Source organism: Dermacentor silvarum, chromosome 3 (genome assembly GCF_013339745.2).
Source record: "Dermacentor silvarum isolate Dsil-2018 chromosome 3, BIME_Dsil_1.4, whole genome shotgun sequence".
NCBI classification, from domain to species: Eukaryota; Metazoa; Arthropoda; class Arachnida; order Ixodida; family Ixodidae; genus Dermacentor; species Dermacentor silvarum.
Window position 1 is genome coordinate 220,607,113 of NC_051156.1, and position 18,152 is coordinate 220,625,264.

Genomic DNA, 18,152 nt, shown 5'->3' on the forward strand with positions numbered 1-18,152 from the left:
CTAATTTCTCTCGCAGTTATGTCCACTTACGTTTCTATTAAGTTCCCTTACTCATGCACAAGAGTTTGATTTGATTTGATTTGATTTGATTTGATTTGTTTATTTGTTTACATGAGGATGATGCGGGATGGCCCAGGCAAAAAGCCACAAATTCACTTGAAGAAAACACGAGTTACAAGCCCAAACCATATTCACGCGATTTTGTGCGCGACGGCGACGAGCGACGGCTTCGAGCGACGAAACGGGCCGTCGCGCGAACAGATCGCTCGGTCTTTTCGCTCAATCGCTCGGTTCTAGAAATCTAGAATTCGTCGCTCGTCGCCCGGAAGTGCTATGAGCGACTAGCCAATAGCGCGAAGCCGGAACTGGATATACATCAGTCAAGCACTACCGATTGTCGCACGGAACGAGCAAACGACTATATTTTGATACGTGCAAGGATAATAACGTAGCGCAAGACCTTTACAAATATTTATGCTGCTCTTTACACTAAAAAACATCAACTTAAATTAATAAAGCAAGCGTCACGCCAGTTTCGGCGAGTATTTGCTGCCCTCATACCGGCAACACCGGGGAGACGTCGCTCAAAGTCGTCGCTCGCATGCGGTACGACTTGTAAGCGACGAGCGACCGCGACAGCCATCTCCATCGCGTCGCTTGTCGCTGTCGCGCGCAAGATCGCGTGAATGCGGTTTATACTACAGAGCTCGTGTCGGAAAATGCAATTCTTTCCCTTGTGCGAAGACCAACGTCAGGCTTTTTCATCATTTGGCTCGACCGATGACTGTAGCGAAAGAACTTGGATACGACACTTCAAAGCTTCTTTACGTCTCGATACACTGTCTTACCTTTATACAATCTTATTAACTTGCTCTCCGATGCCGTCTTTTTGTTACTGTGCGAGTCCGAGCATAACTTCGCCTCCAGGCGCGCGCGTTGTGCGGAGAAAACAAACGACTCTCGCCTTCCTCCTTGCTTTCAAAAGCTCTTCGTCGGCGGGTTTCAGTGCCTGAAAAGCGAGGAGCCGCAGCAGCGGTGACACAATCGCTGCCCACGCGTCGGCTTCACCGCTCGACACTGGCGCTGCACCGCTGGAGTGGCGCCGCGCACTAATGATGATTGGCTGCACGCGTCGCATAAAGCCGCGAGCGACGACGATTATTGCCCTCATCTTTTACCGGGGCTGGCAGCTGCTGGTGCGGCTCGGTGTCTCTAGCCTCGGCTCGCGCTCTCGGAAACCCCTCTGGCGACCTCTATGCGCGGAAAACCGAGTTAGCGGCGCGGAATAAAACACCGCGCTTCTCGAGTCTCGGGCAACCTCGCAGCGCACGAACTCCGGTTATGCGAAGCCAACGTATCCGTTAGGTGCGCTGGCACTGAGCTGCTCGCTTTCCCCCGACGTCAAAATGCGATGCTGTCTGGGCACACGGTCCTGTCTGTGTCACGCCGACGCCATTATCGCCCAGCTTGGCCATTGCTTATTCTGGAAGAAACTGGCGTTGGAGCTTACGTTTGGCGGCGAATCTTAGAGCATGGGACAACGTGCAGATATATTCGCTTTGTTAATGCGGCTTCAATCGGCTAACACCCAGACTGTATACCAGGTGGTTGCTTTTTATTTTTTTAGTTGCACTAATTTTTTTTTAATTGTCTATGGTAGATAGCATAATTCTAACCATTGTGCCAACTTATTCGATCAGGCGGCCATCACTTCTACAAGAAATCACAATGTTTAATTGAATAATTAACATAATTACACTAATCAACCTTTTAATTAATTACTTTATGGTATATATTCAAATTTACGCGTTGTACGTAGCCGGTGAGTTCGCAGGCGTATCTACTTAAAACGATTTCTCTGATCTACACCAGTTTCGAGATAATAATTTTCAATGGGTCCGACGCGTAACGCATTGGCGTTCCAGTTACTTTTGTGCTTCAATGCATAATACAGCGTTTTCTTTAAAAAAATAAGTGGAACCAACAGTGCATTTTTTACCGCAAATTTGACGGCGCATATCTCGAAACCAGTGCCATCCTCAATATTCGTTCCAAATCGATATTTCTTGCAAACTCACCAGCTGCAATTCGCAGATTGAAATATGCGCGGCAAAGTAATTAATTAAAAAGTTGATTAGTGTAATTATGTTGATTATTCAATTAAGTATTTTAATTTCTCGTAGAATGGCCGCACCTCAATGAATAATTGAGCTCATGGGTTAGACTTGTGCTATCTGCTACAGGCAATTAAAAAAAGAATTGGTGCAGTTAAGAAAAAAAAATTCACCCTATATAGTTTGCCACAAAGCTGCATAGTCTTTACGAGACCGAGCTTGAATGTGGACCTTACGCTTCACGAACCACATTTCCTTCCCCATCGTCAAAGATGTGCGAGCGAGCTTTCGATTTCAAAGTGAGAATAATCACGCTCGATATTTGACAGGCATGCAGAACGAGCGTAGCAAGACGCCGCAAGAGCCAAGCGTGGTCATTCATACATCCTCCGGAACCGACCTACGTCGACGGGTTTTATACGGCTTGTCGATAGTCGATCGCCAGTCCATTACTTAGCCGCCTCGCTCGCTCTCGGAGCACCGGGACAGTCTGCTTCCCTCTCGCTCACTTTCTCCCGGGCACGCGATGCGAGAGCAGCGATGCTAAATCAGAAAGACAGGCGCGCGTCTCAAGGCCGACCTGAGCTCGCGCCGGCGGCGAACCAAGCGCGCATTGAGGCGTCGCTAATTCGGCGATCATTATTGAACCGGTAATCATTTTTCATTTCCCGCGGTCACGGGCCATTAAACGCTCGCCACCGGAGAAGCCGTCGAGAAGAGGACCCTCTCTTCGCGCTCCGCCACACTCAAAGCCACGAGCACGCCACGCCCGTCCGCGGCTTGTGTGTGTGTATACTGTATATCGCCGCGCGCTTCGAACTCGCCGTACAGGGAAATGAGAACTGATGAAAGGCTGCTCGCGCGTCTACTACGCCTGAGCCGGTGGAAGCTGTTGACGTGTACACTCGTGAATAGGGGACTCTCTCCTTGAAGTTACACTCGAGGTCTCTTTCTTCATCACTCCCGCACATGCATGCTTTCAGTCCGACCTTGTTTTGCGACGCGGTGGCAAGAAAGAAAAAAAAAATGCTCTCCTGAAATGCCGAAATGAAATATAAAATACAGAAAAGTCAAGTTATTTAAGCTCTGGTGCTTAATCAGTGGCATAACAAAAAGAATGAAACGGAATGCACTGACACGAGAGCTATCAGGGGTTGTCTGTTTAACATCGAAGCTAAATTCAGCCCACGCTGACCAGGATGAAGCCGAGTGTTTATCTGGGGACTCATATGCACTGGCGTTGTTGATGGAGGCAGGTTTGCTTTGATCTGGAGGCTAATCTCTCCAGATATCATTAACTGTGATCTCTCTTTCTTTCAACTGATGACTGCGGTATGGCTAACGCATAAAAAAAGGTCCACACAACCATTTCCTTTCAAATGTGTACTGTTCGTGCGGTCTTTTATTTGCTAGTTAGCTACATTCAAGTGTGTTCTCATTCACCTTCTGAACAGCCGTCGGCAGGAATGCATAGAGTTGTGTGTCAGACAATTCAGGTCCTTTGGCGGACTTCGTTTTTTTTTTTTTTTCGTTCACCCACAATACATGTTTTTTTAGTAACATAAATACTGCCAAAATCACAAAAGTTGTAAAAGGAGCAAACTTTAATCTGAGCTAAACTAACAGCGTATCTCACATCAGATCACGTACTGAGTGTGTTCGAGCCCGTCGTATGGGCGTCACAATTTCGGAGCCGGATATGTCGAGGGCAACTCTACTTCACTGATCGCGTATTAATTAACACGCTGGCAAAATAAAGTAAAATAAAATAGCAGGAAGGAAAAGTGACTTCAACACGCAGTATGCAATCCTGAAATGCGCTTTATGGCCAAAAGATCTGCAGTTGTCTCAGTATGATCTGCGATGGCCAGAAATTACGTCCTATATTAGAGCGGGGTATCGCTCATGCACCAAATAGGGTGAAACTCGACGTGGAACGGTCGCTGTCTTCTCAGTGTAATAATAGCGATCAATCACTTGTTTCTTCCTCATCGTCTACTGAACCGAGTAGCCAGGTCGCGTGTTGCTAGTAATACAAGGCTCACCACGTTCTACATATCTCTGACGAGGCTCCTTCAAAACTGACCCACGCGCAAGAGCTCACAGAAAACAAGAGGTTAAAGGCAGAGAGGTTAACGAGATTGAGTGCCCGGTTGGTTCACTGGCTGAGTCGCGTACTTTGAGCATCCAAGTCCGCACTGCGTTGTTGGCATTGAACTTTTTTTTAGTCGCGATCCTAAGTTCGACTCTAGCTTTCCAGGTTTCGTCGTTCAATTTCAGTCGTTCCTCCTTTTTTTACTCCCGGTCCCGCAAAATATATACGAGTTTCTTGACGCCGCATGCGTCCTTTTACCGCGAACTCTTTCAACCCCGAGAGACTCATTAGCACGGAGTCACGACAGCGCGCGACCGAAGCCATAGGTGGGACAACAAAAAAAATCTAACGCGGTCGTCGATCGAGTATTCCTGCCGACAGCTGAAATGAGCGCGCGCCAGTTCATCACCAACGGCGGTCAATGAAAGCACACCGATGATGGCAGAAAGAGGCCCGTATATATCAGCGGCGTGATTTACACCCCGCGGTTCCCTGGCGATCGCGTATGCGCCGCTCGGCGATTCGTGAATATATGACGCTCACATGCGCGGCGGCAAACGCCATTCTCTCCGACGTCGCGTATGGCATGTGCGCGGGCCCGTATATATATATACAGTATATATACACGTATCGTCGCGGACGCCGCGCTCCGTATAGTTCTAATGCGCCGACAGCGGCGGCAACGGCTGCAGTGACGGCTATATTTAGCCGAGTGCTCCGAAGTGGCGAGGCGATAAATCGAATTTTATGGGAGTAGCGCGAAGAAACCCTTCGCGCTGCGCCTTCGGCGTCGTAAAGTGACTCCCCCCCTACTTCGCGAGCACGTTGAGTTGAGCGTCGCGGTCGTCGCGGAGAAAGGGCCACCATCTGCGAATGGAGCGACAACTGCGCGAGGAACGAACGGCGCTGCGATTTTGCTTACTTTTTTTTTTTCTTTCTCGCCGTCTCTCGCGCACTGCGTGGCATCGCCGTTCTTTCGTCGGCAATAAAGAGGAGAGAGAAATAGCATTAAAATACAATACATAGAAATACCAAAATGGCCCCGTGCACTGAAAGCGTGCGAAGCGAAGTGTTCTCCCATATAGTTTTTGGCTCTTGAACGCCACGGGAGTCTACTCTTTTATGATTTCGTGGTGCTGGAGCCAGCATATTCAGCTCGGCTTACCGCGTGAGAACACAATACCCCTCTACAATTAAGTAGAAGCGTCACAAGCTTGTAGAATTTTCCCGGTTTTAAACGCCAGTCCGAGCCAGCTAGCTTACAGAGTAACTTAGGAGCGTCCGATGTAACTTTGGCGGTCGTTATGAAGGTATATTGAAGCAGCGCGACAGGATGAGGACAAGAAAACAGCAACAACAGGACTAGCTAGCGCTTCTGGTACTAACGCGGGAAACGAGCACATCAAATTTATGTTGGCCGCATTACCAGCGCCTCTACCGAGCGGTGTTTATAGCCACGCTTATATTTCGAATGACTGTACGCATCTATTTCGTCTTGACCTCATTTTTCTTCGTATCCTTCATTGAGGCATTTCTTTTCCTCATGTTCATACTGTGTTGAACAACGTGTTTTGATTACACTGCAATGAAGAAAAAGAAGAAAAAAGGGATCGGGTTCTTGATGAAGATGTTACAATGCGTATCAATCACTGTCTCGTGATGATGCATAGCTTACAGAACGAGCAGCGGTCGTGTAAGAGCGTAACAATTCTACGTGTCCGCGCTGGGACTGCTCTAGATACGTATAAGTCGTGTCTAAAACATGGCGGCCATGACCCATCTCCAGCTCCGCAATTGCTTCCGGCGCATGCAGCCCGCAATAGCATAGCCATCGAGACCTGCTTCTGTTACGCAAGAAGCAACCGTCGCTGGGGCGTGGGTTCGGACACCACCTATAGGAACGCGGACTGTCAATGTACTGGGACTGTCAGTCTCAATGCTAGAGTCGGGATCAAGCAGACACTGGTGTGCACGTGATAGGGTAAGTATGGTGCATTACCGATGCAACACTTGGCTTCGGGGAATGTTCTGAACCACTCTAAGCGTGGTGTATTTGCTGTGGAACGTCTAGATTTGGGGAAGATTCAGAACCTTGAGTTGCTGCTCTTGCAGACATATTATGTGAGGTAGTTTTTAGTGGAAGTCAAGATAGTTTTTAGTGGAAATGAAAAGGCGATATGGTACGGCTACTTTCATGCCATCATATTTTTTTTTTTTTTTTTTGCACAAGCAAGTCTGAAATGACGAGACAACAACAACAACTAAGAACCCAAAAAGGACGATATATATAGACGCGGGACTCCCAGACGAAACATGTAATGAAATGGTCATTAGGCTTGTAATGTTTTACATGTACTTGACAAACACGCAGCGATCGAGTGTATAGCTCCTGCCTTAGCTTCGGAAGTGTGTTCCGGTGGTGACGTCACCGGCACGTGAGCGCGCCGCGCACGCGAACGTCTGTCCGCGGCTCACGCATTCGCAAAGCAAACAAAGCGCCACGCAGCAAATTGGCCGGCCCGACGGGCGCGCGCGCGCGCCGCGCCCGGGTCCTAATTACGGTAAAGCGCCGTGGCCGGACAACCGGTTCCCGTGGCGGTGCGCGGTTTCGTTCCGGCCAGTGACGTCACCGCGGCGCGTGACCTTCGCCGTCCGGCCGGGTCAGCCGACGCCGCGTGGCTCCGTGCCGCGCTCGCCGAGGACGGCACACCGTGCACCACCACGCACACTATAGCCCCCCCTTCCATTCACTGTGCGGCTTCATTGAGGAGGCGCCGGCATCCAGGGGATCGGCGAGGGAGAGGCGAAAACGCGCTTGGCTGGACCCGCTGGACCTCACTTGCCTTCGCCTCTGCATGCGTTGTGGCCAGCACTTGCCAGCGCTGGCTAAGGAACCGGGCTACACTTACGCAGTCTTTAAATATCTATCTGTATCTATTTGGCCCATTCACAAGCGTTTTATGTTCTACACTGGCTGCACCAGATTTCTGGGGCTCTCTCTGTATAGCCTGGAGACTAGTTCATTGAAAGTGCAAGGTGACTCCCTGCATAACTATGACCGCGGTCCTTCAATACGTTTCATCGAAGGACCCTGCTATGGCGTTCTGGTGGTGAGCGCGAGCTCGCGGACTCAATTCATGGCCGCGCGTGCAGCATTCTAACCTAGGTGACGAGATAGGGCTAAAACCCTAGGTCATCAACATTGATTTGAAAACTCCACTGTGGCGCTGCCGATATAGCTTACTCCAATACTCGCATGTAGAACACCTTCAATTATTAGAATTGCGCGCTGTTACAACAGCATTGACAGTCGAAGTAATACAACAGACAGACTGTAGGGTGCTGGCCCGTGCACGTTGATTGCCGTGAAAAAAGAAGTGCAAGCACGAAGCAGGCCGGTCTAGCGAGGGTGTGACTTAGAGATTCGCCGGAAATGGTATGAACCTCAGTCTGAAGGAATAAGTTAAGCATATACTCGTACATGGGCTTTGGGAGCCGTGTTAACAACTTGTTTCCTGGGAGCAGCGATGAAACATCTTTATCTTCACCTCACAAAAGTCGCAGAGAATTTAATCCACTATTTAATCCTGGGGGGCAGCAACCAAATTTTGTGTTCATTTGAAGTTCTAACGTGATGCCCGCTCGTTTACGCTTTGTCTTATTGGTTTTCTCTAATGCGGCAACAGTGCAGCCAGTGTTGTGTGGCGCATATACGGCAGATACTCTGGCATATTGCCAGAGAGTTGCGACCGTCAGTATGTCCACACGATCGTCGTTTTTAAGGTTTCCTACAACTGTTCAAACGTATGGAGTAAGGCTGTCTTTCGTTTCCCTGTATAGGGATGTAATGTCCCTACAGCAAGGTGAACTATGCAGATGTATACCTTGTATATTGTGCACTGAGGATGTGACATTGTATTGCTTTGCCGAACTAAACGCAGCATAAATATCTGGCGAGCTTCATCAGTGGTTCCTCAGCAGGGCAAAAAGCTAAGTGGGCCTGACAGCAGCCGTAACGCATAAGGGAAAAAAATGACATGAGAGTTTTGCAATATATGTGTTTTAAACATACATAAGTGCACTACACTACGGATAATGTTTTCAACGAACTGAAATTACGCATATTATAGGCCAGGTCAGTTGAAATGACACAGAGTGCATGGAGTCCCCCCACCCCATTAAACTGAAATGTAATACCGAAAATATACCAGGTCTGCTTTTGATATCTGTCGATGTAGAGAGTCAGGATCGTTTCTTTGAGCATCAGTGGTTGGGAGGAACGTGACTATAGTTATAAGTTAGGCTACTCAGTCGCAGAATGGCTCTGGATACGTGATCCTGACGGGCCTGCTCAAGTGAAGTGGTCGAAATGGCACTTTCAAGAACGATTCTCAAGGACTTTCACTCCGAAGTGCTATACTGTATACCTTTAGAAGCTCTTTTTCAAGAGAGCGTTGCGGAACTTGCCACGTACTTTCCGGATTCGGCAGATCTCGAAAAAAAAACCGTTCGGTGGGCGTCGAGTCGAGGCCGCAGTTACCGCCACTGCGGCTGGCTCGCTCCATTAGGTTCGCCCGCGCGCCTGTCGTGCGCCGTCCGGCAATAGCCCGGCCTGGTCGTCGTCTTCGGCGCAGGGGTTCCTAATGCATTTCTGATTGGCCGCCTAGTGGCGTCCACGTAATGGCTGTCGGCGGCGGCGATGGTCAGCGGCTCCGCCCCCGATTGCCCGCTCGTCGAGGCCGTTAACGATGTGTTCCGATCGTTGCCGCGCCGGTCGTCGACGTGCCGCCAAAGTGTTTGGGGAGAGCAGCGCGTATATATATAAGGAAAAGGGCCGAGACCGTTCGACCCCACTCGGCGTGAACGATGGTCTGTCAGCGTGTATATATCCGCGCTCGGCTTCCCCCCTTTCGCCCCCGCGCCTTGCTTCCCATAAGTCCACCACCTCCTGGAAATGCGCGCGGGAAACGCAGTGCGGCAGTGCGATATGTACCGACAGCAGGTTGCGAAGTTGTTCCATTCCCGGTTCGCATGTGGTGTGTGCAATCATACCGTGAGAGAGAAATGAACCGCGCAGAAACCAAGTGCGCGGACTCGGAAGTGGTAGAAGCGATGAAAGTTTTCGCCTCTTGCTCTCCCCGCTGTCGAAGAACAAGAACCACGCGCTGCGGCCTGCTCAGAAATGATGACCGCAGCTCATATGGAGCGGACGCCCTATAGGCTATAGCGTGAGAGAAAGCAAGGTTCGCACTTCTTTCCTGGGAACAGGGTTCTCTAGTTGTTGAGTGTATATATTATTCTTGGACGCTTCACAGCTAGGTTGGTCCCGGATCACTTATACACAGCCTCCAAGTCAGGTCTGTCTAGAGGTCGCTTTCATCCAACTACCTTTTAGTATTGCATAACTTTTAGTATTGCATAACCACATAATCGCCATTTCGTTGCTTTGTATCGCGAGTGCTACCTCACACTACATTTCCTTCTAAGTTACGTTTGTTTCCTCATTGCTGTTAGGGTTTTTCTTTTCCTTTTTTTTTTTTTGTTTACTTGCTTATTCCTGCCAAAAACGTTTTCGCATATTCTGTTGTGTCTGCGATATAGCAGCTTTGTAAACGCTGCCTGTCGGCTCTGCCCTTCAAGCCCAATGCGGCTTTGGCAGGCCTATTATGTATTGATGCCAATGAAAGCTGCTAATAAAGTATTATTATTAGTATTATTATTATTATTATTATTATTATTATTATTATTATTATTATTATTATTATTATTATTATTATTATTATTATTATTATTATTATTATTATTATTAGGTGGAAATTGGCCAGAAAATGGGCGCGCATGCAGTGTGGTCTACTCTTAAAAATAACAATAAAGAGCAACACCAAGTTTGTTTAGGCTGGTGAAATATTATTTCAAGAATCTATTTGCAGGTACTTAGAGGAAACGGGCTGATTACCAAAAAAAGTTTTTATGATTCCTTTCGAATTAGATGAACTTCTTGTTTGTCGATAAGCTTTAACGAATTTCGAGAAGATGGCTGCAAAACTTGTGACGTCATGGAGAGCTGGCGCGGTGATTAAGTTCCTGGTGACGTCGCCACCCGTTCTTCGTTGTAGCGTTCTTGCGTATTCTTCTTTGCCTTTTTTGTAATTTTTTTTCGGTGCTCTGCTTTCAGTTACACCGATATTTCCGGTGTTCCAGAGTTATGTATAATTTACCAGCTTAGCTTAAAATTCCTTAGTGTCCTAAAGAATTAACACCCAGTTCGTATTCCACAATCAGTTGTGAGATAAAATAAGGGGGGCTGCAGCCTATATTCTCCTTTCACACCCAGGTGTCTGCATAATGCTTCATTGCGACCACTTTTTTACGTAACTTCGAAGAAATGTTGCATTTTTGTTGACTTCATTACCATTAAGGTGCTCCGTCTGAGAGCGGTCCGTATAAGTGTGAATATCCTTTCCTCTTTTCGTCCTCTTCTGTCTGCTGTTTACCATCCACGTGCGTTCCATCGAGCCCAAGGGCCAAAAAACGACCGGAACATGTCGCCTTTGATGACTCGCATCCGGCGAACAAGGAGGCTGCAGATCGTCCCGCACTTACGGTTCGGCGAAGGGGCGCTATATATCCGACTCGGGGTTGCCCGTAAAACAACCTCGGCCTCGCACCAAGCGCGCGCAAGCCGGGGTTCACCCCGCGGCCATCTCCTCCGAGCGATGTACGTGGGGGTCTCTCGTGCGAAGCGATGCTCGCGCCGTTCTGGGTTTCGTGCCGCCTCCTTTTCTCGAGAGCAAATGATGCGTGTTGGCCACAAACGCGAGGCCAAAGTTACGCGCCGTATAGTCACACGATGTATACACAGCGTGGGCATCGGCCGACCGCTAAACCTGCACCGGCTGCCTTTTTTACACGTGCCATTACACGTGCCCCGGGTTTCGATCTTCTGGGCGCGTGCTTGTTCGAGCTCCGGCCCCGTTGGCGGGTGTGCGAGCAAAGCTTTCTCCCTGCAAGTCTACCGTGACGCAAAGAAGCACGGCGTCTTCTCCTTCCAAGAGTGCGGGCTTATTTACGAGCCCTTCCCCCTCGGTCACCTTATACGCTTTGCCTCGCGAGAAGCGCTTTCGGCGCCTTTTACAAGCTCTCGGAGACGTGACCGGGTATAGATGAGCTCGCGGCGTGTTTAACACTCCTTAGAGGGGAAATGCTCGGCTACGCTGGAACACTTCTTTTTGGTGTGCTTCTCGTCCACGTATTGTTCCCTCGAAAGATTTGCCCTTTGCATCTGCTTTATTTCAGGAGCGCCATAAGAAAGTCGGTTGAGCTCCCCTTATTTGTATCTGGGCTATCGGGGGTAAAAGTCTGCGGGCACGCAGGTTGCGCGGCTCTTCGTGTTTTACCGCGCACAATTTTTTTCTTTAATTCGGGCTACGCAAGCCCTTCATTCTTTCTTGCTTTTATGTAACCACAAAAGCCAGGCTGCTTCTATTTTACCGCCTGTACGAAGCGTCGTGAGCAGCTTTTTCAGTAGGCACTTTTTTTATTCTTTTTTTTATCTCTTTCTCTGTTCGTTTGGTTTCTATTTTCTTTTTCCGTTTTCTTTTCCTCTCTCTCTCTCTTCGTGATGACAAGGCGAGAACAGAATTTCACACTGTATCTCGCTAAAGCCTTGCGGTGCTCACGTGAGCTAATTAGCGGCCAAATGCTAGTTATTAGGCTGCTAGTGACCTGCTAATCGCAATAAGCGCCAACGATATAAGCATTTGATGAACCACGTACCAGTCACGAAGCGTCGCTGCGTGCGAAAGCCTTCCTGGACACGGTTCCACCGTTACAAAAATATATTTTAACAGCGAAGCTGTTTAAGCCAGCCGTAAAAAGTGCGCGTTTTACGAAAAGCCAGCCGCGCTGTAGCCATGGCAACCAGCGTCGCGCGCTATGCTCGGACGAGAGAAAGAGAAAATGAGAGCGAGAGAGAGAGAAACAAATTGTAGCAGCACAAACGAGGCAACGCGCAGAGGTGCTGCCGACGCCATCCGCGCTTCTCCGTTTCCCAGCATTGGCGCCGAACGCTCGCGGTGTCCGTGATAGTCCGTGATAGTCCGTGATTTAGTCCGTGACTGCTGCAGGCGCCTCTGGCGGCGACTCGGCCGAGCTCCCACTAGCTGCGCGCTACTGCACATGCGCCATGACGTCATCACGGCGTTTCGTCTGTTGCGCGCCGCCCGTACACTGTGCATAGCTACCGTAGCATAGCTTTCGCCCCACTTCCCCTACGTGTGCTCGGACTGCAAGTGCTTCGCGAGGCGTTCCTCAATGCCACGGACTACGAGGAAATGCTTATACACATCATTATCACTTGGCATTACTTCGTGTAACTTAGCATCACTTCGTATAGCCAGGACCAGCTAGGAAACGATCAGCTCCGCTGTGTCTTTAGCCTTGTGCATCTAGTGCAAGCTACCCCGATTTTTTGTCCTTCAGTAGAAAAATTTGAAAACCAATCAATACTTTACTGTAAAATAAATGTGAACTCTTGGTTTGTGCTTTAGTGACTGACATTGGTGGGCTTAATGTGAGCATGCCGGGCATCTAAGTGCTGAGTTACAGTATCCCTAACTTGCTTACCGAGACAGTGATGCATATTCGGGTATTTCATGCCTTCTTTGACCGTTGCTTGCATTGACTCGCGGCGACATGTCTCGCTTTTAAAATTGTTTCACTGAACCACATACGCGGAAGTATGCAAGCTACTTTGCAAAATTCCACATAAATGCTGCAGATCAACAGGTTCGCACTTTAGACCGCATAATTTCAGAGTTGCTTATAGTTTAGGAATCGCCGACCGATTTGCCCCCCCCCCCCCCCCCCCCAGAAAAAAAAAAAATGAAGACAAATGCCGACAACCGCCCACACACGACAGTACTATGCCTACAAGCATATGCAATCAGGCGGCTGCATAGTTGGCGAAGGTAGCACTCATTACGTGACGCTGCGCACACTGCAAAGAGAGAACGGCGCTCAAGGCTTTGTTAAGGAAGGCAGGGATTGCTGGTGGCCACTGTAGGACGAGCGCGCTGCGTGGTACCCGCGGAGCCAAGGATAGCGCGCGGCGTCGGTATATGGCAGTTTATTGGTAGGTGCGTTGACTAATGTTGCGCGTTTAGCTTTGTATCACGATTAGTGCATTAAATATTATTTCGTTTCGTGTACCATACTTTTCTTCTCCTCAAAGGCAGCTCGTGGACTCTTCCTCGAAGGCACGTCGCATCAATCGCAATAAATAAATAAATAAATAAATAAATAAATAAATAAATAAATAAATAAATAAATAAATAAATAAATAAATAAATAAATAAATAAATAAATAAATAAATAAATAAATAAATAAATAAATAAATAAATAAATAACTCGTCGTAGTATGCAAAAATCCGCAGATAAAATGAAGTAAACTCTATTAGACCCGGGTAAACGAGATGAGCTTGCTTATACGCGATACCCCGCCTCATACTTGTACATAACTGCTAGTACAATGCTTTTTTCGCTGCCTTTGTAAAAGCTGGTCACCCTTAGTGCCTAATTCCTGTTTGCTTGAATGTTGGTTGAACCACGGGGTGTTTCTCTTCGGTGATATTTGTCCATACTGCGCACAATGTCGTGCTGAATCCTTGCTCTCCTTTCCGTGCAGGTACGTACCGGCTCGTATCTCAATGGTAGCGCGTGCGGGAAGCGCGGCTCTCCCCCTCTCCACACCGATCAACATCAGGTGAGGTGTGCGTATGCAGATGGAGCAACAATGATTCATCAATAGCATAAAAGAAGAAAGAAAAACGTGCTTATATACAATACTCATAAAGCATAGATTTATGTTATGTTCGAATCTCTGATCGAGCTCATTCTATTGGCAATGACTGCAGTCGATGATGACAGCGTCGGTCATCAGTTAATTCAGTTATGATTATTGAACGAACACCATTTATGGACGTTGCATTGCATAATTAAAGCTGCATTGTGTGTATAAACATTACTGTACTTGGAGTATTACGTCCGAGTATTCAAAACTTGTACGCAGGTGTGTTGGAAGAGAAGTTGGCGTTTGCAGGAGGGGAAAGGAAATGTTAAGAAAACAAAACGATGACGGCAGGCTGAATCACATTTTCTAAAACGTTTCTCCGCTCTGTACGCTCCACTTCGACTCAGAAAATTCAATGGCAGCGTCCTTCCCGTCGCGGAAGCGGACACTGCGCTCCAGTGACACTCCGCGGTAATTTCCAGGGCCAAATTTTCTATAACCAGGTGCTCTCGGTGTCTACACTCGAATGCACTGGAGGGAAGAGTGAAGACCTCCTAGAAGTAAGATAAGAATCCCTCGCAAGCGTTACTTAAGCGTAGCAGTGGCCTTCCGAGGTGGGCCGCTGCAAGAGCACGGGACGAAGGCCCGTGCTTTTATATAGACAACAACAACAACAACAACAACAACAACAACAACAACAACAACAACAACAACAACAACAACAACAACAACAACAACAACAACAACAACAACAACAACAACAACAACAACAACAACAACAACAACAACAATAATAATAATAATAATAATAATAATAATTTTCGTAAACATTTGTATTGGATTGAATCTTTCCACTTGAGAGCCTCTTCTATGGGACATTGTGCTGAGGATGCCTCCGCCGTCGTAGCGAAATTGCTATTTGATTCAAAACGATTTCCTTGTTAAATTCTTAGATGAGGTTGGTTTAGTTTGTCTTTGATCTTTTCACATTTTACAATTGAATTGAATGAATGAATGATTTTATTATTTATTTATTTATTTATTTATTTATTTATTATTTATTTATTATTTATTATCTATCTATCTATCTATCTATCTATCTATCTATCTATCTATCTATCTATCTATCTATCTATCTATCTATCTATCTATCTATCTATCTATCTATCTATCTATCTATCTATACTATCTATCTATTTATTTATTTATTTATTTATTTATTTATTATTTATTTATTTATTTATTATTTATTTATTTATTTATTCTGAACGCGACTAAATGTGTTTTCACTTCCCGTCCGATTTTTGGTCTATTCCCTATAGATGGGTATGAGCCATATTCAGAGTAGAACCAACCAACAAAACGATACCCGTATAAGAACACGGTGAAAACGCATCGATATCAATATCGATGAATAGGGGGTGACATGCTTCTACACCAAATTTTCATTTTTTTTTAAATGTGGGTGTGTCCAGCTTTGTTTAAAATGAGGCAGTCTTGGAATGTATAGGGAACTTTAATTCTTTTTCCCTCTTTCTTTTTTTTTTTCTTTTCGTGAATTGATTGCTTACCGGAAAAGCAACACATATCTGGCATCGTTCTAGTGCCAAAATTTGCACATGAGTCAAGTGCCTTTTCGAAGAACCTTTTCCTGTTCTTTTTTTTTTTTTAACGCAACTCTCGCACCAGAGGGCGCACCTAGCAGTTCCTAACGCCACCGTAGCCGCCCCAATATTGCACCATCAGTGCATGGTCTGCACAGAAACTGCGTGGTCAAGGTGACAATACTTGCATTCGGTTCTGCCTCCAACGTGCGTTCGGCCAATTGCACACGAATGTCGAGCGCTCACAAACGCGCACCCCTGCGTAGGCGACGGAGTATACACACACACACAGCAGCAGCAGCACGACGTTTCGCGGCGCGCGCGACATACAATATACGCGCCTCGCGACAAGAGCCGCCTTCGAGGAAACCATTTGTCAACGGCGAACCCTCCGCGGCCGCAAATTTTTGGCGGAATATAAATAATGAAAGGACGACGTCGTTCGAACCGAACCGCCGCGCGCTTCTCTTGGATTAGGCCCTGCTCGCGCGAAAATAAAATAAAAATAATTAAAGGGGAATAAATGTTAATAGCGCGCCGATTTTCTACCGCGCACGAGCCTCGCTCGCGTTCACCGGTGTAGCGCCCACGCTCGACGACCCCGCTATATACGAGGAGGCCCGAGGAATGATAATGGTGCGGCGGCAACCGGCAAAAGAGAGACGCGCCTTGCTGCTCGGCCACCAAAAGCGCTGCGAAAGAATGGAAGACGCGCCCCGCGTTGCTGCCTGCTCGCGCCTCTGTACGGGATAAAAAAAAATGCAGACCCGCGCACGCGCTCGGGTTCTCCTCATATAATCGGCGACGGTGGCGGAAGGGCGGGGGAGGAGGCGGGGAGGGGGGGAGATGTTATGAACCTTTTTGGCGTTTTCGAAACGACGCTTTTTCCAGTATGCCGCACGGTTGTCCTCCGTACACGCCCGGCGACAGGCTCACTTCGTGGCTCGCGTAGACGGAAGTTGCCGCCGTTATAAACCACGACGGAGTACGCTGTAGGCGTCACCAAACCGCACGCGCGCGCGTTCGGCGCGCTCCCTCTAACGTCACCGGCTTCTGCTCTTCGCTCTTTTGTCGACGTCATTTAGCTCCTAGTACGTTTTTCTTTCGGTTCATTCCAGGGCGGTAGCCCTTTCTCGCGGGCTTAAGTTCGGCGACGGGTCCATTGATAAAGGGCGCTTCAGCGTCCGTCGGCTGTCGGCCCCTCGACGACGATCATACACGTACAGACACACACGGGGTAAAACGAGCGAGATTCTTGCAGGCAGCCTCCCATCGTTCCGGTGCTCGTATACTACTTGGTTCCCTCCAGAGAATGTCCCCGCCACCGCAGTCGTGAATTTATGATCGGCGACCGGAATTTGACGCCGCTCCTGTGGCGATGAGAGGCAAACTTAATAAGCGACCGGATAAAAATAAAACTGAATAGGGAGCAGTGGGAGCATTGAGGGTGAAACCCTTGCTCTCGTCCTTTCACAGACAGCGGGAAAGTGCGCGAGAAAAAGAAAAGGAGCCGCAAGGCGTCAAATTGAGCCAAGGAAAGAGGGAGACTGCGAAGATTGGTGCCGACGCCGATGAAACTCCCCTGAAAAAAGCCTCGGTGCAGTCTTTCGGCGCTCGATACAGTCTCGCTTTGCCGCAGCACCCGGTCTATTAGCATATACTGTGGCTCAACGGAGAGGAATCTCCTGGGAAACCCTTTCTCGCGTTACAATTACTTCAGGGTTCGCACACTTGCTTCTTAGCATACATCGGGCTTACTTCTTTGAGATTCATTTTGACATCACCGCGTTTCAGGTATCGAATTCGCTGCAACTAAAAATTGAGCTCTTTGCACCTCGCACATGGATGCTATCGTTCTTTAAGCGACCTGTCCCTGCCACCTGCCCCCGCGAAGCATACAAGCGTCGCGCCGATGGGGCGGCTACGATCGCAAGCGACGACATCAGGGTGTACGGTAACGGTGGTGCATAGAAGTGGCAGAGGTTAAAGGGCGACTTTTGGGCACACTGTTGTATGGTGGCCTCTTAGAAATAGTGCAAGCACCATTAATAGCTGGTTCATCTGAGAATACTACTGCAGGTGCTGCGGCAAATGACCGGGAATGAATAGCGAAAAAAAAAGAACATAAAAATAGGGTGCTTTCTTTTCTAAATCGTGGTGAAGGGGAGGGTATGACAGAGATACACGCGTGTGGAGTTCCATACTATACCATCCATTGTACCGAAGAACAAAGAAGAGAGAGAACATCCGAATGGTTCGCACCGCTCTTAGACATTTGGCAACGCAAGCACTTGCCTCACCGTTGCAATGCATTTGGCAAGGCTTCTGCTGTCTTGCTTCTCTGTCGTAAGCATGCTAAAATAACTGTGTCAGCACGCACTGAAACTGAAAAAAAGCTTTGGTTAGTTGGGGCGTTTAATAAAAAATGGGCCGCCTTTGCTTCTTCTTCTTTATTTCAGAGATAGTAAGTAAAAATTCGCAGTAAAAAAGAAATGGTGCGCTAATAAGAGAGACGGAACCTAGGCATGGGTGCCCCATTCGTTGCGCA

General features: G+C 47.9%; 1 protein-coding gene across 4 annotated transcripts in view; it reads left to right on the top strand.

Annotated features, from left to right (window-relative positions):
- LOC119446713 (homeobox protein cut-like) overlaps positions 1-18,152 on the top strand; it is a 365,290-nt gene that overhangs the window by 40,562 nt on the left and 306,576 nt on the right. For all 4 annotated transcript variants that reach the window (XM_037711232.2, XM_037711235.2, XM_049664342.1 and 1 more), the window contains exon 2: positions 13,896-13,973. The gene's annotated coding sequence lies outside the window, so the exon portion shown is untranslated. The remainder of the gene's footprint in view (positions 1-13,895; positions 13,974-18,152) is intronic.